General features: G+C 39.1%; 1 protein-coding gene and 1 non-coding gene across 2 annotated transcripts in view; one reads left to right on the forward strand and one right to left on the reverse strand.

The window, feature by feature from the left end:
• The window catches only part of LOC135941856 (voltage-dependent calcium channel gamma-5 subunit-like), a 306,279-nt gene that overhangs the window by 243,774 nt on the left and 39,581 nt on the right, over positions 1-22,924 (forward strand). The gene's annotated exons all lie outside the window — the stretch shown is intronic.
• TRNAC-GCA (transfer RNA cysteine (anticodon GCA)) lies at positions 21,849-21,920 on the reverse strand. The gene has a single exon. It is a non-coding gene; the product is annotated as a tRNA-Cys (tRNA).

Below are 22,924 nucleotides of genomic sequence, written 5' to 3' on the forward strand. Positions count from 1 at the left end.
TAGAGTGGGGGTATTATAAGAGGAGGGAGACGCAAGAAATTCGCGTAGCTGCTCTTAGCCAATGAAATGGCGGGATTGAGTCACGTGACTGCTTCAACTGCGTGTGCTTCGCTACTCTTGCTGGGCGCGCGCAGATGTCACTACGGTCCCCAGCTGTAGCTGTCACAGCTATGCTTCCTAAGAGTGCTGTGACGTCAGATGGGGCGCATGCGCAGTAGTGACCAAAAGGTTCAGCACGCCAAAACAACGTGCGTTTTGTTTTGCGCCTATTCTAGCACGTAAAATCACATTTTTCAATAGAAAAAATTGTTTAACCGACCTATTTTGACCCTCAGGAACCGATTGGCACATGGGTAAATGTGTATTTGTCATTAGATCATATTTTAATGTCATTTTAGACATTTTTAAATGTCAAAATAAAAGAATACATTTTTTTAAAGTGTTATACAAAATAAATAAAGACATTTTTGCATTAATATTCCTTCAAAAGTTTAGTAAATATTTAAAAATTTAGTAAAATATTAATTTTTAACAAATTTAAATGAATTTAACGAATTTAAAATAATTCGAATCGTTTGAAATAAACACTGTTGGCATGAGTCCTTGGATTAGGACACAATTCGCTGGAGGTATTTCCCCAGCCGTCAAACTATCTTTATTAAACCGTTTTTTTTTATTTACAAAAATCCATTTTGTTTCAATTTGTCGACTATCAGAGTGTTTTAATTTAGATAGAAATATAAATTCCAAGCCTTTAACTTGAAACTTGAAACTGACTGTATAGCTCGTTATAATTATCGGATCATTTTAGATATAATTGAGGAAACGCGCGGAATGGGATCGATTGCGCTCGCGGATGGTCGTTAGGCATAAAGTTGGAGCCGCAAGGCAAGATGCGTAATGTCGTCGTCGCATCTTAGAGTCCATTTCCTGCACGCCACTCAAGCGGCTGGCTGACTGGCTGACTGACTGACTGACTGACTGAGGCCTATTTCCTGCGCCCGTCCGTTCCGAAGGCGGGCGGCTCTCGGGCGGCCAAAAACTTTGGCTGCCCCTCAAACCGATCCGACCGACCAACCGACTGCTTTTGGCTCACACACACACACACACGCACAACGACCCGCCGCCGACAAAGCCGCAGCCCTTCTTGCGGCTGCCCCGAAAACACGGCTCAGCTTCGCAAACTAAACACTAAACAGCCAGAAAGCAAAAGAGTGCAGCGCTCGACGTCGGCGGCGGCTTAGAAATCTCTTCTCTAAATTGTGTTTGTTTCCCTGCTTGAACAAATTGCTGCCGGTTATATTTTTGATTAATTAAAGTGGATTGATGCAGAGCGTCAATTATAAAAATTATTTGTATAGATTCGAGAATCCGAGCGATGTTTTGGGTCGAGTGCTCGGCTGACTGGCGCCCACGTCGGATTTGGGAGGGTTGCGAAAGCTTTCCAACTCGCTAATTTTGTTTCCTCAGACAAATTTATCATATTTGGACTCTTTCGAAACAAATTTGCATGAAATTTAAATCTGTAATGATTACGAAATGGCTCTAAGCTGTCATTTTTGTGGCATTTACAAATTTTCATGCCATTGCTGACTTTTAAAACTCTCCAGAACTAATTTTTAAAGACCGTCGGACCTTTGACGAGGTTTCTGAGCTCACCAATCGATTCCTGAGGGTCGAATTAGTTTAAGTGGACATTTTTCCAACCTCAAAGTCAAGCGCAACGTGCGAACTTTTTTCCCGCCAAAACTATATGAACGTATTTGCGAGGACTGCGCATGCGTCAGAACTGGCTGGAACTGACAAAAAGAAGTCATTCGAACAGGCGGTCTCTCTGCAAGTGCTCAAACCAGCTCTCACGCATGCGCAGCTCTCGCAAATACGTTCAAATTGTTTTGGCGGGAAAAAAGTTCGCACGTCGCGCTGGGCTTTTTGGATGGAAAAAACATCCTCTATACCTAATTCGACCCTCAGGAATCGATTGGTGAGCTCAGAAACTTCGTCAAAGACCGTCTATAATATAATTACCCTTGTAAAATAATTTTAAAATTAATAAAAAAGGTATAAACCCCCACAAGTGCAGGTATATAATCAGACTAATTGGACCAAATTCTCATTTGGAGTTTCACACCACAATTCAAACCAACATTTAGCGTACGTGTGATGTGTGCTACCAACTATTTGTGCGAATGCGTTGTTTGTATACTGAATTCGTGTGTGCTCTGTTTTGTTTCAGGTGAGAGCATAGAATCGAGTCGGCGGGCGCTGTTTCAACAGCAGATAAGTTTGTTTGACTAATCAGAGCGGCGGCGGCGGCAACGGCGGCAACAACGACGAATACATAATATGCGAGAACGCGCGCCAGGGAGACAACTAATTGGAGCAACGCGAGAATTATTACGGCGTGCGCGCGCGGAAACGCGATATTATCATTCGAGCACGCGCTGCAAATTGGCCTTGTTGTCTATTCTCGCTTCTCGCCTCGGCCCCGAAGGCCCGAAGGCGTCGCAAAACTTATTTGCGCCTTGCTTTTGCCTCCCACACGCACACTCGCACACTCGGTATGCGCGCGTGCTGAGGAAATTCGAGCTGTATGTGTGAATTAAACTTCGACCCTGCGGCCTCGTGCGGAAATTAAATTTGCCCACCTTTTATATTCCATTCTGCGTGCGTGCGTCTGTTTCTGAGTGATTTTATAATTTGATTATTATCGTTTTATGCGAGGAAAACTTCTACAAACAAATTTAAGCAAATCGGTTTAGCTATAATCGCGGTAGAAACATAAAAAAATCACTCAGGTGTTGATAATCGCTGGTCAGAAGTCGAAATAATGGCGGCTATTCAGGAGACGGACCAACGGCCAATCAGAAGCGTTGAAAAAGAGGCGTGCCACCCTAATAATTTCATTCCCGCGTATTTTGTTACATTTCTATTAGCCTGATGTGCCATCTTAACGCCAATTACCGGGCTAATCAGCTGTTAGTAAAGAAATAACAACAAAAATATCTGTCAGCATGAAAAGTTCACCGATTTTGAAGCTGCGCAGTTGCCTTGTGCGCATCTTAAGCATGCGCAGTATGTTTAGATCGCTTTTTCATCTCTCAGGGAGGCTGAAACTCATCACTGCGCATGTGTGACCCAATTTAAAAACTTCTGCGCAGTCGTAATCCCCACCGGGGGCCGGGTTGCAATCTGTGTTTGGTTCTTGCCGGTCAGAAGTCAATATGGCGTCGTATTAATAGAGGCCAATCAGGAGACAGTCCAGCGGCCAATCAGAAGCGTCGAAAAAGAGGCGTGCCGGACTAATAATTTCATTCCCGCGTATTTTGTTACATTTCCATAAGCCTGATGTGCCATTTAAGGGTCGATTCACCAATTTGCTGTTTATTTTATGTTTGTAACTTTCCCGCCGTACTCTACCAGACGTCATATCTGCGCGTCGCAAGAATCCGGCCCCCGGTGTTAAATTTAAAACAAAAAATTCTGCGCAAACAAAAATAATAAACAGATAATGGCCGATTTTAAAATATTATAAATTAAACACATTACTTTAAACTTGGAGTATTATTTCAAGGATTTAATATTCTTCCAGAGCAGCCATTTCTGTTCTTTTCATTAAAGCGATTGAGGTTTTCAGCAGAGAATAAATAAAAAACAACAAGTTACATTTTCCAAGAAATGAGATTTGCATGATGTTGTCTGCATAATTCGGGCCAAAAAACATAAACAGCAATTTGGGCGAGCATCTTCTCTGCGAAAGGAAGAAAAGTCTCTAGAGTTTATCCGCGATCTTATCCGGAGACGTGCCTGGAAAAGATGCTAAAAGGAGCAGCGAGTCGCCGCCGGGCGGCGTATGTATATTCTCGGGTAATTTATGTCTCTGGCGAGACAAAGGAGCGGAAGCGAAAAAATGAACGAATGCTATTCGCGTTTTAATTTCCGAAAGATGATGATATTTAGATAGCATCAGCAGTCCGGCAGCGGCGGAGACAATTTCGAATAAGCAGCTCGGCGGAGAAAAAGAAAAATGGCACATGCACGGAATATATCCTGCTCCTCGGCTGCGCTCGTCTCTCTCCTCGCAGACGTAATTTGCATTTTGATTGAAAGTTGTAAAGAAAAATATTATCATCATCCTTCAAGAGAGCATACATACATTTTTATCCCGGCCGCCCGCCGTCCCTTCGTCTTCAAAGCAATAAAAATCGGCTCCGTAGGCCTTGAACGGAGACGCGGGAAAATGTCCGAATATTGCTTTTAAAATTAGGGAAATTGGCTTGATTGGAAGGAAATGAGATGGTATTATTTAAATTTTTTTTACAAAATTAGCTGTATGTTTCTTGATACATTTTTTTTAATTTAAAGAATAAAAATTCTATGGTCTTCATGCTTTGAAATTAAATATCTATTTAGCAAATGCAATCTAGGCTTGAAATGAAAGTTGATTTTGATCAGAACGTACTAATTAGCAAATAGTGTAAATTTAATTGAAATTGATTTTGGCAAATTTGAGTAAAACAGAATTTATTTTGACGAAAATATTTTCTCACTTTAAAATTTAATTGATTTTAACGATTTCTAACAATGCATCGATCATTTTTACCGGCAACTAACATATTTAATTGACCGGTTGCATAAACCCTTAGTGTTTGAAGCCGCCAACAGATGGCGCAACCACAGACTTTCTTAAAATTTTTGTTTTAAGCGGTTTTAAGGCATTTCCGCTGCGATTTCAGACTTAATCTAGCTATTTTGCTTTTCTTTAATTAATTTGCTATATTTTGACGTGCTGAAAACCAAAATCGGTTCAGCCATTCGCCGTAGAAACGTTGGAAAAGATTTTTTTATTTCAAAAAATAGTTTTTCACGATTCTACGGCGATTGGCTGAACCGATTTTGGTTTTCAGCACGTCAAAAAATAGCAAATTAATTGAAGAATGCACGGTAGCTAGATTGAGTCTGAAATCGCAGCGGAAGTGCCTTAAAATCGAAAGTCTACGGTGGCGCCATCTGTTGGCGGCTTCGAACACTTACGGTTTATGCAACTGGAGAATTTAAAATTAATTATTGTAGAGCTGAATCTATTGGAAAATGCAGGCCAAAGAGTGAAATAAAATGTTTTTGAGCATAAACACCCATCAGAAATTAAAAATCACAAGTTGGGCCGATATTTGCACATTTTATCGGATTTCAATCCCATAATTTAGACGCCTTAAATTAGAAGGCTAAAAGGCTTTATGTTCAGTAGATAGTCCCGTTTTTTAATGTAATAGGCATTTTTTTAAATAAAAAATAGAAAGGTTGTCCATTAAAATGAAATTTTCCTATTTGACCTGGAAATGATCTTTAAAAAAGTTGAAATTAAACCTGAATTTAACTATGTAACCATTTGAATTTTACTGAAGTCTCATATACTTTTAAAAAAACAACCAAAGAACAAGAAAATTTGGGTAAAAAGCTGTAGAAAACAGTGTTTATCTATTAAATATCTTTAAAATGAATAAAAGACTATGTTAAAATCAATTTTTTTCCTTAAAATCGGCTCTCATATATATCCGACAGGTTTGTAGAATCCCCTTTACGAAAAGTTAGAGACCGCGGATCTCCTGCTGTCTCCTTGCAAACAATAATTTTCGATCTGGGGGGATCGAGGAGCAGGAGCAAAAAACACGGCCCGAGGGCGAGTGTCCGACTCCTCGATCTGTTGCGTCAAACTTGTTTCTGCTGTGCAGTAGAGGGCGCGCGTGCGGGGAGGTCGGTTTGGGGGTTGGTTTGGTGCGAGCGGGCGACCAACTATACACCAAGTTGGCCGCTTATGAACCCGGCCGACAATGAAAAGTTTGTCGCCCTTATTATCTGCTAAACATCTCTCACGACTTTGCGAGAGCGGCGAAACAAGGCGCACACGTTTTGCGTGAACTACAAGTGCTCCGAGCCTGTCGTGCCACCCAAACTTTTGCCTTTTGTGCCGCACCCCCTGCACTCTGCTATGGGGTGAGTGAGAGAGAGGGAGAGGGATGAGAGACGCCGAATGAAGCCAGTTTCCAGATATATTCTATTCAGCAGCACCGCTGCCGCACGAGATTGTTTCACTTTAGCTTTATGGAAACTCTTCAAACGGAAAATAAAATGGAACAGGTCGTTAAAAAATTTTGTTAAAATTAAAATATGCAGAAAAAATCAACTAATTGACCAGTTGCATTAACCCTTAGTTATTAAAGCCACCAACGGATGGCGCAACCACAGACTTTCTTAAAAATTTTGTTTTAAGCGATTTTAAGGCATTTCCGCTGCGATTTCAGACTCAATCCAGCTAGTTTACTTTTTCTAATTAATTTGCTTTTGTTTGACGTGCTGAAAACCAAAATCGGTTCAGCCATTCGCCGTAGAAACGTTGGAAAAGATAATTTTATTTCAAAAAATAGTTTTTCACGATTCTACGGCGATTGGCTGAACCGATTTTGGTTTTCAGCACGTCAAAAATTATCAAATTAATTGAACAATGCACAGTAGCTCGATTGAGTCTTAAATCGCAGCGAAAGTGCCTTAAAATCGAAAGTCTACGGTGGCGCCATCTGTTAATTGGTGGCTTCGAACACTTAGGGTTTATGCAACTGGTGAATTATGAGCTAAAAGGGGTCTTAGAAATAATTAAAAAAATTAAAAACTCGTAATTTATGGAAATAAACTAATACTATATTCCCTCTTTTCCGCGAGCAAACTTTCATTTAAATTGTTTGCTGGAGCAACCTCCATTCGTCTCATGGTCCGCAATAACGACTCGCTCCTCGCTCCTCGTAGAGCAAATGAGCAAAAAGTTCTCTCTCTCGTCACGCTTCTGTTTTTTTCGCACAACTCTGCAAATTACGATTCGCGTCGAGTTTACTGCCCCGGTCAATTAGCGAGGTGCTTTTGCAAGAGCAGCACAACATTTGCGTTCGTCCGGCCGGAAAAAAACACACTGTCGACCCTAACAAAAGCAGTTGCTTTCGGAATAAAACTATCTTCACAGTCACTCTCAACATTTTGTTAGTAAAATAATAACAATTTCCAGCGCTTGACCACATTTTCTCGGCAAATTTCGATTCCTCGCTCGTCCAAACAGCATAAGGAAACTTTTTGCTAGGAAATAAAATCAGATTTCAAGTAAGGAGACAGTCATCCCCATTTGAGCCACTTTTCTAAAATATTTACACGGCTAATTAGGTCCCTTTCGGCTTCAAATGAATTCTAAGGGATCATTCCATGCATTGGCAACAAGGATTTTCCACGATTTTACAGTTTCCTCTTTAAGAACAACATTTTAAATGTCTCCTAACTCATTTACTCGAACACAGGGAGTAAAATAAGGGGCGTGGCAGGTTAATTAATTTAATTCTTAAATATTAAGAAAAATCAATCCGGGAAAACCACAGCTTGGAGGAAAAGCGAAACACGAGCCTTTTGCGCGTTAGTGCGCGCGGGGTGAGAAAACATTAGATTTAATTAAGCCGCACGAGCGGAGCAGCTGTCGTCGTGGGCGTCCGTTCGTTCGGAGCTTGAAACTCGATGCGTATACTCGCTCGTCGGTCAGATTTATTGTTAAGCGAGAGGGCGAGTGCGACTTGCGGAGTCTGTGTTGCATTGTTATTATTATACACACACACAGCCTCTTCGTGGGGTGCGGGTGGGGTGCGGGGGCTAATCTGCTAAATCATCAGCACCGCGCGCGCTCTATATAGCTCTATTTAATTTCCCATGAGCTGGCCCCTCGCTCGCTTTTGCTCGCTCGCCCGGCGAAATTAATGGCTGCGAATTTCATCAGCAGCAAATTGACACCTGGACGCGCTCTTTTAATATCTTCACTCGCGAGATTAGAGTAATATTTCATCGCACGGCTCATTTGCCGCCGCCGCCACCCCTGGGCCCCAAAGTGCGTCTTTTTGTGCTTAAGAAATCTCGGAAATGAGACTGATAACGACTTTCCTTCAAACGAAAAATGGAATAATAAAAAGACGAACGAACTTGTTGAATGAATTTAGTGAAAAAGTTGGTTCGAGAGGAAATTGCGTTTGTTTTGAAGTCTGGGTAAATGTTTTCGATACAGAATGATGAGGAAACTTTTTGTTATTGGATCTCTCTAAACAGTCTAAACGGAAACGTTTTGTGTTGTTCACCGGAGGCCGGATTCACGTGATGCGCAAATATGGCGTCTGGTAGAAAACGGCGGGAAAGCTACAAACTTGAAAAAATGACTATTTTTGTTGTTATTTCTTTCCTAACAGCTGATTAGCTCGGTAATTGGCGAATAAACCGTTAGATGGCACATCAGGCTGACGGAATTGTAACGAATAAGCGGAAATTAAATTATTAGGTCGGCACGCCTCTTTTTTGACGCTTCTGATTGGCCGCTGGACCATCTCCTGATTGGCCTCCATTATTTCGACGCCATATTGAATTCCTACTGGCGGGAAAACCAACACAGATCGCAACCCGGCCCCCGGTGGGAATTACGACTGCGCAGAAGGTTTTAATTTAGGTCACGCATGCGCAAAGAGAAGTTTCAGCCTCCCTGTGAGATGAAGAAGCGATCTAAACATACTGCGCATGCATAGGATGCGCACACGTTTACTGCGCAGCTTCAAAATGGGACAATTATTCATGCTGACTAATATTTTCATTGTTATTTTTTTTATTAACAGCTGATTAGCCCGGTAATTGGCGTTAAGATGGCACATCAGGTTGTAGGAAATGTAATAAAATTCACGGGAATGAAATTATTAGGTCAGCACGCCTCTTTTGCGACGCTTCTGATTGGCCGCTGGACTGTCTCCTGATTGGACTCCATTATTTTGACGCCATATTGACTTCTGACCAGCGGGAACCAACGCAGATTGCAACCCGGACGCCAGTATCTAAAATAAAATTAATTTTAATCTCAGAGACTCCTGTTGGAGAGCTAAAAAACTATTTTTGAAGTCCAAAAACAGAGCCATTAAAGGAATTAACATGGTCTCCCGTTAAGAGGTCAATCCGGCGTATTTTTCCATTAAATTCGCGACTTTTGACCAAGAGAAAAACCCTCACTCTCTCACTCTGGCTGCGGAGGCGAAGATTATCCTGGCAGGGCCGTGGCGTGTAATCCTGATTGGCCTCGGAGCAGCAGAGGTCTCTTCAAAGGTGCGTAATCCCTCTGCCGGGGCCGAAAGAGAGGCTGAAATATATTGACTGGCCCGGCCGGCCGGCGAATATGGCCATCAAGATTATGTGCCTTAATCCGCGCGCTCGGAGAAATGCTGTTTCTCCCTGCCTCCTTTGCCTGCCAAATCCGCAAAGATATTGCACTTTGACACAGCGGCGGCAGGATCGAGGCGACGCGAGGAAATTGCACGCACCCTGCTGCTTCCTCCGACGCAAACACACTCAAAAAGATACATACGCAGCCTCCCTCGATCTCCTCTTTGAGGAAATTGAAGTAAACAAGCAATTTTGCTCACTGTGTGTGCGAGCACATCTAATTTTTCTGATGCATTTTGTTTGCGTTCCTTCTTCACCGATGCTGATCGAAAATTATTATTTTCTTCTACTAAAGGTTAACATTTTCTTATTAATTGTGGCGACAAGTGAGTTTCTATAAAAATTTAAAAAATTAAGACCGTATTTGACGAGGTTTCTGAGCCCACCAATCGATTCCTGAGGGTCGAATTAGTTATAGTGGATGTTTTTTTCGACCAAAAAGTGCAGCGCGACGTGCGAACTTTTTTCCCGCCAAAACAATGTGAACGTAATTGCGAGAAGTGCGCATGCGTGAGAGCTGATTTGAACACTAGCAGAGAGACCACCTGTACGAATGACTTCTTTGTCACATCCAGCCAGCTCTGACGCATGCGCAATTCTCGCAAATACGTTAATATTGTTTTGGCGGGAAAAAAGTTCGCACGTCGCGCTGCACTTTTTTAACGGAAAAAATATCTACTTTACCTAATTCGACCCTCAGGAATCGATTGGTGGGCTCAGAAACTTCGTCAGAGACGAACTTCAACAAATAAATCAACTTTTTTAGCCAGAATGGGCCTTAAATGTCCCTTCTGAGCACCCTGATGGCTTCCAAAGGGTAAAATTGAACATATTCTGTGCAGATCTCACTACTGGAACCAATACAGAGCCCGTCAGGCTTTCCAAAAATGGCTGCTTACATGGGAATAAATATTATCCATCACTCGGAGACTACCCTGACGCCAGGGTTCGATATTTTCCTGTTCTGAAGGTCTTATTTGCCCTCAAGAAAGCATGTTCCGAAGGTAGAAATTCTTCCAAATTAAAAAAACACGATTTTTCAGCTCTTTAACCCTTTTGTTCTGTATAGAAAAATTATTCCTTCATTCTAAACCCTTAAAAAAGGTTAAAATAAAATTTTTTTCGCATTTCCAGAGTGATTTAGCGAAAGTCCACCGTGTAGAATTTAGCCGATCAGCGCAGAATCGATAATTTTTCCCCAGTGCATAAAGTCAGACCGATTTTCCTCGCGATAAAGTAAAAAAGTCGGCTGCTGAATTCGACGTGTTTGTCGGAGCAAGAGCGAATGTTTTTTTCTCTCTCTCTTCGGCGTCGGTGTGGGAAAGGGCACGCGAGATCGGGATTAAATTGATGGCTGGGGATTTGCCCGGCTAAATTTACACATTTCGAGTGCTCGTTCCTCCACTCCTGTGTTTCCGCAATCCGGATAGAAAAGTAAAGTACGCCGACGACTTTTCCTCTCGCACGCCAAAAGAGAAAAGCGCAAAAGCAGGAAGAAGGGATGCGCTTGAAAAATAAGCTTGTGCTAATTTGCGCTGGGACAAAAGCACTTTTGTTTCTACCTTTCTAACTCTCACTGCTCTAATTACAATATTCTAATAGGACATGAGACTCTTAATCTGACTTATTAGTGAAATTTTTAAAGGAATAAATTAAATATCCTGGCGAAGATTCAAAAACATTCATTAGTTTGTAGCTTAAGAGGATTTTAGGCAAGTAACCTGAGATATATTTTATTTCAATTAATTTAAATTAAAGGATTTACCTCAGAATATAACTCTCAGCATAAAAATTTGAAAAGGAATAAATAATAAATGTTTTTCACCAAAAAATTTATGCTCTAAATAATTTAAGAATAAAAAGGAGAGATGAAAGTCTAAAAAATTAGCCAAAAACTAATAATTAAATCAGCTCAAAGTTTTTTCTTCCTCTTTCTTTCTGTGCAATTCGTGAGCCGAGTGAAATAAAAAAGGGGAGAGAGTAATTAAAAGAAGAGACTGCATGGGCAGAATTTAAATGTTTGCCGACGGCACACACGCGGAGGCTGCTAAGTGGCATCCGCGAGTAAGAAAGTGCCGGCACATCTTTTTTGCAAATTGTATATTCCCGCACGTCGGCTGAAGCACTTAATTTGATTAAAGCATGGTCATCTGAATTTCCAACACTGCTGATTTAAAACGCACTATAATTGGTTCATTGATTGCAAACTGCGATGAAATTTAATGTTTTTTGAAAATTGCTACGTGTATATAAATTTATATTTTAAGGGGAAAAACCGCGAAATCATTTGAAAATTTTATGATTCCTTGATTCACTCTAAGAGTGGCGCTTCGATCACCGATACAAACACCTGCAACCTTCCCTCTTCCATTCAGGTTCAGGTGGTCTGTCAGAAATGTCGTTGCAAAAGGCGTTGTGCTTGATTTGCGAATGTCCGACGGCGGACGGTGCTATCTACGCTGTCCACGTGGACAAGGAGAAACTGAAGACTTGGTTTCTCAATGTCTGTGGATACGAATTGGCCGAACAAATCAAGGATGAGGACACAATTTGCTACTTTTGTGCCTGGCAAGCCGAGTGAGTTTCTCTCAGGAAATCCAGGAATTTCATATATTTAAGGAATTTCTAAGGTTCATCTGGAAATTCAATGGAATATCTGACGAGGATTTGGTTTGGTGGCCACGGAATTTGGATTTTGACGATGCAGCAAAAGAGCTGCGGAAACATTACTTCGGTAAATATTAATTTACATTTGTTATTTTTTTTTAAATGTATATTTTTTAGAGGGTAATATTGAGCAATGTTGGGTGCAATTAGAAGAGGTGAATCTGACCGAAAGTGAAGAAGGTGAGATCGAAAAGGATGGAGCAGAATTGGAATCTGAAACAGAATCCATCATTCGTTCACAAAAGAAAAAATGTCACTACTGTTGTAAACTATTTCAACTATCGCTGACTTTAACAAGGCACGTGAAGAAAACTCACAAAGATGCTATCAGGTGTGAAAACCCTCGTTGTGCCACTTATTTTCACACAATCGAGGAAAGGGAAAAACACAACGAGGAAGTGCATGAAAAACCGAGAGAACTGAAAATATTCAAATGCGATTTTTGTAGCAAGGATTTCAGTTTAAGCAATAATTTAAACAAACATGTTCGTCAGGTCCATCGTGAATATCCAGTCAAGTGCGCTTTTCATGGCTGCGTCTCGTTTTTCAAAACTAAAACTGAAATGAGAGCTCACTTTGACTCTCTTCACAAAAACGATAAAGCAAAAATGATTGATTGTGAATATTGCGACCACAAAACAAAAAATAAATATGATCTACAAAAACATGTTGCTAGAAAACACAGAACAGAAAAGCCATTCAAGTGTCACGAATGCGGTGAATTGTTCTCAACGAAGAACAGTTTGTTAAATCATATGAGTTTCAAGCATACGTTCAAACGCTGCAAAATTTGTACATTAGATGTTTCTGTTGGATATTTCACTAATCACCTTAGAAAGCTCTCCTGCATTCGCTGTAAAAACGAGTATCAGTGTTCAGGCTTGTATCAATTGCATCTGAAAAAGTGCAGAGAAACTTTGTTGAAATGTTCCAAGTGTCCAAAGAGCTTCAAAATGCCTTCTTTACTTGTGTACCACATGAAAAGAAAACATGGAAGTCGCGAATGGCGTGGTTTGGAGCACAAATCTCTCGGATTCAAGTGTGAACCCTGCAAAAGGTACTACAAAAGTGCGAAACTCTTGAAGCGGCATTCAAACAGGATACACAACCAAGCCATTTTGAAGCACTGTGCCCATTGCCCAAAGAGTTTCTATTCCACCTATTATTTGAAAAGCCATCTCGCAATGAAACACAATTTGTTTTAACTTGAATTTGAATGTGGCGAATGCAAAAACAGCGTGTTCTCCACAGACATCTAATAGCAATACATATAAAAATCGATTAGCATTAAAATTGGAAAATTTGTTGAAAACGATTGTTTATGCGATGCATGCTGATATAGTTCCTCTCTGTAAGATAATTGTTTATATTTTTTTCAGCCTGAAATTCATCATTATGTCATGTCAATGTTTAATTAAATAAAAATAATAACAACTAGTGTTAATTTTGAAACAATTAATCTGGGCATCAGATCGTTTTGGGACCATCAAATGAGTGGCTTTCTACGTGTGATCTCTATTATATAAAAAATAAAAAGTCTTGAGCGTGAAGATGAAGAATTTGCCATTTTTTGCTATAAATTACGCGTGCTCTTTAATTCTCTGGATTTCGGAACTCACACACTGTAGAATCCACCCACCGCGAGTCCTAATAGATATAATTGATCTCCAACTTTATTATGATATCCTCCAAATAAAGAGTATATATTCGACAGTTGTAACCTGAAGGCGCTCTTTACAGTGACTTGACCATTTGGGGATTCCAACTCACACGTTTAAATAAATTTGGGCAAAAACAAAAGCCTAAAACGGCGAAATCGCACTTAACGATCTTGGGTGGCAAATGGTTCTGAAAAAAGTGTTGCTTTCTAGTGGTATATTTGTTTCTTTACAATGTAAAATATATTATATGATTAAATAATTATGAGGAAGAACAGTGTGCTAATCTAGATGCAAAGGGGCCTCTTTCAAAATTTCTTGCCCTGGGTCATCTGAACAGTGCAGCAGTGGAGAGAGCTTTTCCATTAGGAAAGCAATGCTGAGTCCCAACAATATAGTATCTGTAAATTTATTTATTAACTGAGTCTAATTAATTAGTATTCAACTGCTTCTAAAACATTCACGTATGCGTGTATCATCTGAGCAAAGATTTAATTGAATTTTCTTTAAAAAAATAACCAGTGAAAAATTTAGTGAAATAACGCATGGTAAAATAATTAAAATAAATCTGCTGATGTTTAAAATATATACAAAATTGCCCCAAAAACAGGCTATCTCAGAGGTTTTTCCAATTACAAATAAAAGGAAAAAATAACATATTAAATGAATATTTAATCAAGGATCAAATTAGGTGCAAAAATAATTTGAACATCTTTTAACTACTTGATTCACCCTGAGAGTGGCGCTTCGATCGCCAAGTCACCTGGAACCTTCCATCTTCCATTCAGGTTCAGGTAGTCTGCTAGACATGTCGCTTCAAAAGGCGTTGTGCTTGATTTGCGAGTGTCCGACGGCGGACGGCGTTATCTTTGCTGTCCACGTGGACAAAGAGAGGCTGCAGGAGTGGTTTCTCAACGTCTGTGGATTCGAATTGGCCGATCAAGTAAAAGACGAGGACACAATTTGCTACTTTTGCGCCTGGCAAGCCGAGTGAGTTTCTCGCAGGAATTCAGGAATTTCTTGTATTTAACGAATTTTCTTCTTTAAGGTTTCTTTGGAAATTCACTGGAATGTCTGATGAGTCTTTGGTTTGGTGGCCACGGAATTTGGATTTTGACGAAGCAGCGAAAGAGCTGCGGAAACATTACTTCGGTAAAAATGAAATTAATTGATTATTTTTTTATTAACTGTGCATTTTATAGAAGGAAATGTTGAGCAATGTTGGGTGCAATTGGAAGAAGTTGATGAGCCCGAAAGTGAAGAAGGTGAAATCGAAAAGGATGGGGCAGAATTGGAATCTGAAACAGAATCCATTATTCGTTCACAAAAGATAAAATGTCACTACTGTTGTAAACTATTTAAACAACCGCGGAATTTAGCAACCCACGTGAAGAAAACTCACAAAAACGCCATCAGGTGTGAAAACCCTCGTTGTGCCACATATTTTCACACAATTGAGGAAAGGAAAAAACACAACGAGGAAGTGCATGAAAAACCGAGAGAACTGAAAATATTCAAATGCGATTTTTGTAAAAAGGACTTTACTGGAAATCAAAGTTATAATAAGCATATTCGTAACGTCCACCGCGAATTTCCAGTCAAGTGCGCTTTAATAGGCTGCGTTTCGTTTTTCAAAACTGATATCGAAATGAAGGCTCACTTTGACTCTCTTCACAAAATCGAAGATGCAAAAATGATTGATTGTGAATATTGCGAATACAATACAAAAAATAAATCTGATTTACAAAAACATGTTGCCAGAAAACACAGAACAGAAAAGCCATTCAAGTGTCACGAATGCGATGAAATGTTCTCAACGAAGAATAGTTTGGCAGATCATATGAGTTTCAAGCATGTATTCAAACGCTGCAAAATTTGTAAATTAGATGTATCTGTTGGTTATTTCGCTAATCACATCAGAAAGCCGTCCTGTATTCGTTGTAAAAACGAGTTTCTGTGCTCAGGCTTGTATCAATCGCACCTGAAAATGTGCAGAGAAACTTTGTTCAAATGTTCCAAGTGTCCTAAGAGCTTTCAAATGCCTTATCTGCTTGTGTACCACATGAAAAGAAAACATGGAAATCGCGAATGGCGTGGCTTGGAGCACAAAGCTCTCGGGTTCAAATGTGATCTCTGCAAAAGGTACTACAAAAGTGCGAAACTCTTGAAACAGCATCGTAACAGGATACACAACGAAGCCAAATTGAAGCACTGTGCGCACTGTCCAAAGAGTTTCTATTCCCTTTTTAATTTGAAAAGCCATCTCGCAATTAAACACAATTTGTTTTAACTTGAATTTGAATGTGATGATTGCAAAAAACATTTTATTTCCAAGGGGGTTCATCGCAGACATCTTTGGGGGTATAAATATAAAAGTCGATTGAGAAATTGCAGATTTTGTTGCATATGATTTCACCACGTTGTATATGCTGCTAATTCCTCTTTGAGAGATAATAATTTCTATTTTTTCCTCTACCTGAAACCCTTTTCATTTGTAATGTAAATAAATGTTAATTAAATAAAGATATTCGTTAAAAAAGAGTGATAGTTTAAAGCTGATTTTTTTCTGAGCAACATGTTAATGTTGGAACATAAATTGATAATTCAATTTCAAGCCATTTGAATTAAACTGAATATCGTATAGCACCGTCTAAATTGTATATAATAAAATTTTGAAATGATTAAATTATAGAGGTCTCACAATCAGCCACGAGATTTAAGGTGGTGGCTTTGGCTGGCGTGACCGGCTTAGCTTAATTTTCACCCAGCAGCGGCGGCAGGCCATTTTCTCCGGCGGCCGACAGTATTTTCAACAATAAGTTTCATAGCGCTTTAACAGGTCAAAAGGGCACGAAGAAACTTATTTCTCCTGCACTTTTCAATTATTCCCCCTTTTTGACCGGCGGCTGGCGCAACTTTGCCACATTCACGGCAACTGCCCACGTGACCAGAAATCTGCAAAGGAGCAAAAAAGCTGCATATAGATTATAGATGTTTGCCTTGAAATCCTGGTATACGCTCATCTAATTGTGAGCAGAGCAGACGGAAGTTTGTTCAAGAGGAAAGCTTTACTGAGACCAAAAGAATGAATTTCTGGGAACGTCTTATGATTATTAATGTCCTTGAGGAATATTTTTTAAGTTTTAAATATAAAATAAAAAATATGCCCAGAGTCAAGAAACTACTCAATTTATATTTCCAATATGTTTTTCTGCTGTTGATTGATATGATAAAATTTCATTTGAATGAAGGTTTCAGTAATTTAAATAATAAAATTACTCTATTTAATAAAAAATCAATACAGATTTTTACTGCAATCGTTATAGGATCTAAAAAAGAAATTGTTTTTCCTTAAAAAACAAATTAACATTACTAATAATTGTAAGAACAGAGTGTACCTTTGAATTTTATCAAATTAAAATTAACAATATTTATTCTTCTCATTTTAAAATTTAATCTAAGAACAAAATAGGCGCGATAATCATTTGAATGTCTTATTACCACTTGATTCACCCTTTGTGTGGCGCTTCGATCACCTGTAGCCACCTGGAAGCTTCCATCTTTCATTCAGGTTCAGGTGGTCTTTCTGAAATGTCGTTGCAAAGGGCGTTGTGCTTGATCTGCGAGTGTCCGACAGCGGACGGCGTTATCTTCGCTGTCCACTTGGACAAGGAAAAGCTGAAGACTTGGCTTCTCAAGGTGTGTGGATACGAGTTGGCCGAACAAATCAAGGACGAGGACACAATTTGCTACTTTTGCGCCTGGCAAGCCGAGTGAGTTTCTCTCAGGAAAGTCAGGAATTTCATGTATTTAAGGAATTTTCCCTAAGGTTCATCTGGAAATTCGATGGAATGTCGGACGAGAATTTGGTTTGGTGGCCCAGGAATTTGGATTTTGACGATGCAGCAAAAGAGCTGCGGAAACATTACTTCGGTAAATATTTATATTTAATTATTATTTTTTTTAACTGTGCATTTTATAGAAGGAAATGTAGAGCAATGTTGGGTTCAATTAGAAGAGGTCGATCTGCCCGAGAGTGAAGAAGGTGAGATCGAAAAGGATGGAGCAGAATTGGAATCTGAAACAGAATCCATTATTCGTTCACAAAAGAAAAAATGTCACTACTGTTGTAAACTATTTAAACTATCGCTGACTTTGAGAAGGCACGTGAAGAAAACTCACAAAGATGCTATCAGGTGTGAAAACCATAATTGTGCCACATATTTTCACACAATCGAGGAAAGGGAAGAACACAATGAAGAAATGCATGAAAAACCGAGAGAACTGAAAATATTCAAATGCTATTTTTGTAGCAAGGATTTCAGTTTAAGCAATAATTTCAACAAACATGTTCGTAGGGTCCATCGTGAATTTCCAGTCAAATGCGCTTTTCGTGGCTGCGCCTCGTTTTTCAAAACTGATTTCGAAATGAGAGCACACTTTAACTCTCTTCACGATAAAGCAAAAATGATTGATTGTGAACATTGCGACTACAAAACAAAAAATAAATATGTTCTACAGGCACATGTTGCCAGAAAACACAGAACAGAAAAGCCATTCAAGTGCGACAATTGCGGAGAAATGTTCTCAACGAAGAGTAGTTTGTCAAATCATATCAGTTTAAAGCATATATTCAAACGCTGCAAAATTTGTACATTAGATGTTTTTATCGGTTATTTCACTAGACACATTCAAAAATTTAAATGTACTCGATGCAAAAGCCAGATCCAGTGTTCTGGTTTGTTCCAATCGCATCTGAAAAAGTGCAGAGAATCTTTGTTCAAATGTTCCAAGTGTCCAAAGAGCTTTCAGTGGTCTTATTTGCTTAATTTGCACATTAAAAGAGAACATGGAAATCACGATTGGCGTGGCTTGGAGCACAAAGCTCTTGATTTCAAATGTGAACCCTGCAAAAGGTACTACAAAAGTTCAATAATTTTGAAATGGCATTTGAACAGGATGCACAACGAAGCCAACTTGAAGCACTGTGCCCACTGCCCAAAGAGTTTCGTTTCCACTTATTATTTGAAAAGCCATCTCGCCAGGAAACACAATTTGTTTTAACTTGAATTTGAATGTGGCGAATGCAAAAATAGCGTGTTCTCCACAGACATCTAATAGCAATACATATAAAAATCGATTAGCAGTAAAATTGGAAAATTTGTTGAAAACGATTGTTTATACTATACATGCTGATATAGTTCCTCTCTGTAAGATAATTGTTTATATTTTTTTCAGCCTGAAATTCATCATTATGTAATATCAATGTTTAATAATTAAATAAAAATAATAGCTACTAGCATTAATTTTGAAACAATTTATTTCTGGGCATCAGATCGTTTTGGGATCATAAAAAATGAGTGGCTTTCCACGTGTGACCTCTATTATATATAAATAAAAAGTCTTGAGTGTGAAGATGAAGAATTTACCATTTTTTTGCTATAAATTACGCGTGCTCTTTAAATCTTTGGAATGCGGAACTCACACGCGGTAGAATCCACCCACCGCGAGTCCTAATATAGATATAATTTCCTCCAATCAAAGACTATATTCGACAGTTGTAACCTGAAGGCGCTCTTTACAATGACTTGACCATTTGGGGATTCCAAAACTTATACGTTTTAAATAAATTTGGGCAAAACCAAAAGCCTAAAACGGTGAAATCTCACTTAACGAAGTTGGGTGGCAAAGGGTTCTGAAAAATGTGTTGCTTTCTAGTGGTATGTGTTTCTTCAAACTGTACAATATATTATATAATTAAATAATTATGAGGAAGAACAGTGTGCTAATCTAGATGCAAAGGGGCCTCTTTAAAAATTTCTTGCCCTGGGTCATCTGAACAGTGCAGCAGTGGAGAGGGCTTTTCCAATAGGAAAGCAATGCTGAGTCCCAACAATATAGTATCTGTAAATTTATTTATTAATTGAGTCTAATTAATTAGTATTCAACTGCTTCTAAATCATTCACGTATGCGTGTATCATCTGAGCAAAGATTTAATTGAATTTTCTTTAAAAACAAAATAACCAGTAAAAAATGTAGTGAAATAACGCATGGTAAAATAATTAAAATAAATCTGCTGCTGTTTAAAATACAGACCAAATTGCCCCAAAAACAGGCTATCTCAGAGGTTTTTCCAATTACAAATAAAAGGAATAAATAACATTTTAAATTAATATTTAATGAAGGATTAAATTAGGCGCAAAAATAATTTGAATATTTTTTAACTACTTGATTCACCCTGAGAGTGACGCTTCGATCGCCAAGCCACCTGGAACCTTCCATCTTCCATTCAGGTTCAGGTAGTCTGTTAGACATGTCGCTTCAAAAGGCGTTGTGCTTGATTTGCGAGTGTCCGACGGCGGACGGCGTTATCTTTGCTGTCCACGTGGACAAGGAAAAACTGCAGGAGTGGTTTCTCAACGTCTGTGGACATGAGTTGGCCGAGGAAGTCGAGGATCACGACCAGATTTGCTACTTTTGCGCCTGGCAAGCCGAGTGAGTTTCTCGAAGGAATTTCAAGAATTTTTTGTATTTAACGAATTTTCCCTCAGGTTTTTGTGGAAATTTGATGGAATGTCCGACGAGGATTTGGTTTGGTGGCCCAGGAATTTGGATTTTGACGATGCAGCGAAAGAGCTGCGGAAACATTACTTCGGTAAAAATGAAATTAATTAATTATTTTTTTTATTAACTGTGCATTTTATAGAAGGAAATGTTGAGCAATGTTGGGTGCAATTGGAAGAAGTTGATCAGCACGAAAGTGAGGAAGATGATAACGAAAAGGATGGGGCAGAATTGGAATCTGAAACAGAATCCATTATTCGTTCACAAAAGAAAAAATGTCTCTACTGTGGTAAACTATATTCATATTCGAACCTTTTGTCACAGCATGTGAAGAGAACACACAAAGAAGCTATCAGATGTGAAAACCAACGTTGTGCCACATATTTCCACACAATCGAGGAAAGAAAAAAACACAACGAGGAAGTGCATGAGAAACCGAGAGAACTGAAAATATTCAAATGCGATTTTTGTAAAAAGGACTTTACTGGAAATCAAAGTTATAATAAGCATATTCGTAACGTCCATCGCGAATTTCCAGTCAAGTGCGCTTTAATAGGCTGCGTTTCGTTTTTCAAAACTGATATCGAAATGAAGGCTCACTTTAACTCTCTTCATAAAATCGAAGATGCAAAATTGATTGATTGTGAATATTGCGACCACAAAACAAGAAACAGATTTCATCTAAAAACACATGTTGCTAGAAAACACAAAAAAGATAAGCCATTCAAGTGTGACAAATGCGGTGAAATGTTCTCAACGAAGAATAGTTTGGCAGATCATATGAATTTCAAGCATGTAATCAAATGCTGCAAATTTTGTACATTCGATGTTTCTGTTGGTTATTTCACTAGACACATTAGAATGTTTAACTGTGCTCGCTGTAAAAAACAATTTCAATGTTCAGGTTTATACCAATCGCACCTGAAAAAGTGCAGAGAAACTTTGTTCAAATGTTCCAAGTGTCCAAATAGCTTTCAAAAGCCTTCTTTGCTTGTTTACCACATGAAAAGAAAACACGGAAGTCGCGAATGGGGTGGTTTGGAGCACAAAGCTCTCGGATTCAAGTGTGAACCCTGCAAAATGTACTACAAAAGTGCCAAAATGTTGAAACAGCATTCTAACAGGAAGCACAACCCAGCCATTTTGAAGCACTGTGCCCATTGCCCAAAGAGTTTCTATTCCACTTATTATTTGAAAAATCACCTCGCACTGAAACACAATTTGTTTAAGCTCGACTTTTAATGTGCCAATTGCAATTGTCAGTGAATTACGACCAAGAGGGATCTGCGAAATCACCTAATGTCAACCCATTTAAAAATTGGAATAAGTACAGGAAAGCCGTAGAATTTGCAATAAATGTTTGCTTACACTACACACGTTCTATTAGATCACGCGCATGCGTTAAAATTGACAATGGAGTTCCAATTTTTATCTGCTTTAACCCTTACAATTAGAGATAATTCTTTCATTTTTTCAACCTGATATCCATCAATTCTGTGATGTAAATCAATAAATCATAAATTAAATAAAATAGTTATCCGTATAATCTAATTTTTTTATTCACGGTTGGACGGAAGGAAAAATAACCAAAATATTGCTCTAAAAAAGTTGAAAATTGTGCCCGTTAATGAAATTCACTAAAATCAAATATAATTTCGTCATCACGTACGAGCAAAAAGCTGAGGGGGCACCCGGGTTTGAACCGGGGACCCTTCGATCTGCAGTCGAATGCTCTACCACTGAGCTATACCCCCGATGAACGACGCCAAGCGGAGAACGAGTTATCGAAGAGCGGAGTTCGCCCACAACGAGTGACGCGCGGTCCCACGCGAGATAAAAAGAATGATTTCTCGCACCGCAGTCACCGCACCCAGCTTTCAGGACGCCTATCTGCGACGTAAAAATTCTTGATTAATTTTAAGAATAGTTTTGTTTGCGAGGCACTGTTCTGTCGTGGAATGTGCAAATGCGAGACACGCGACGTATAGTTTCCGGGCAATAAAACTGCATTACGGCCGCGCGCATAATTATGCCAAAGCCTTTTTACATGCGGCGGCGGCGGCGGAGGCGGCGGAGACGAGAACGGAATAACGAACAGGCCGCGGGCGCACTCGAAAAAGCGGCCAAATGAATATTTATAACAAGGAATTGCGGAAAAGGGACTCGACCAGAAAGCTCTCTTCGCGCCCTTTTTAATTCCTGGCTTCGTCGGCCACATTTCTGCAACTTGTAATTTAGAAATTTACACTAGGGTCGTGTCAAACGGGAATTCAAATTTATTTTGATTTGAGAAGGATTCAGTAATATGATTTTCAGACCGTATTCTGGACTTTTATTTGATTTAAATTTAAAATTCGTAAATTTATTGCTTCGATTTATTCGAAAATATTGCATTTTGAGATTTTCCAGCTGCAAATCAAATCTGCCACGCCCCCTTTTTAAATTCTAAGCTAAGCTCTCCCCGTGCCACGCCCCTTTTTTTAAAACTACCCGCGATTATAATATTTTATAATCTGTTAACTATTCCGAAAATTAAATTTTAACCAGGAATTGCGGCAAAGGGACTTAACAAGAAAGCTCTCTTCGCGCCCTTTATAATTTTTGACTTCGTCAGGCACATTTCTGCAATTTTTAGCATTTTTAGTTTAGAAATTTGTCACTCCCGCGCTTAGGCCGAGTGAAAAAGGCATTAAAATTTATTATTTATTAAAATCGGACCAAATTTTGGACATTTTTTTATTTAATTTTTAAATTCTTT

Source organism: Cloeon dipterum, chromosome 4 (assembly GCF_949628265.1).
Source record: "Cloeon dipterum chromosome 4, ieCloDipt1.1, whole genome shotgun sequence".
NCBI lineage: Eukaryota > Metazoa > Arthropoda > Insecta > Ephemeroptera > Baetidae > Cloeon > Cloeon dipterum.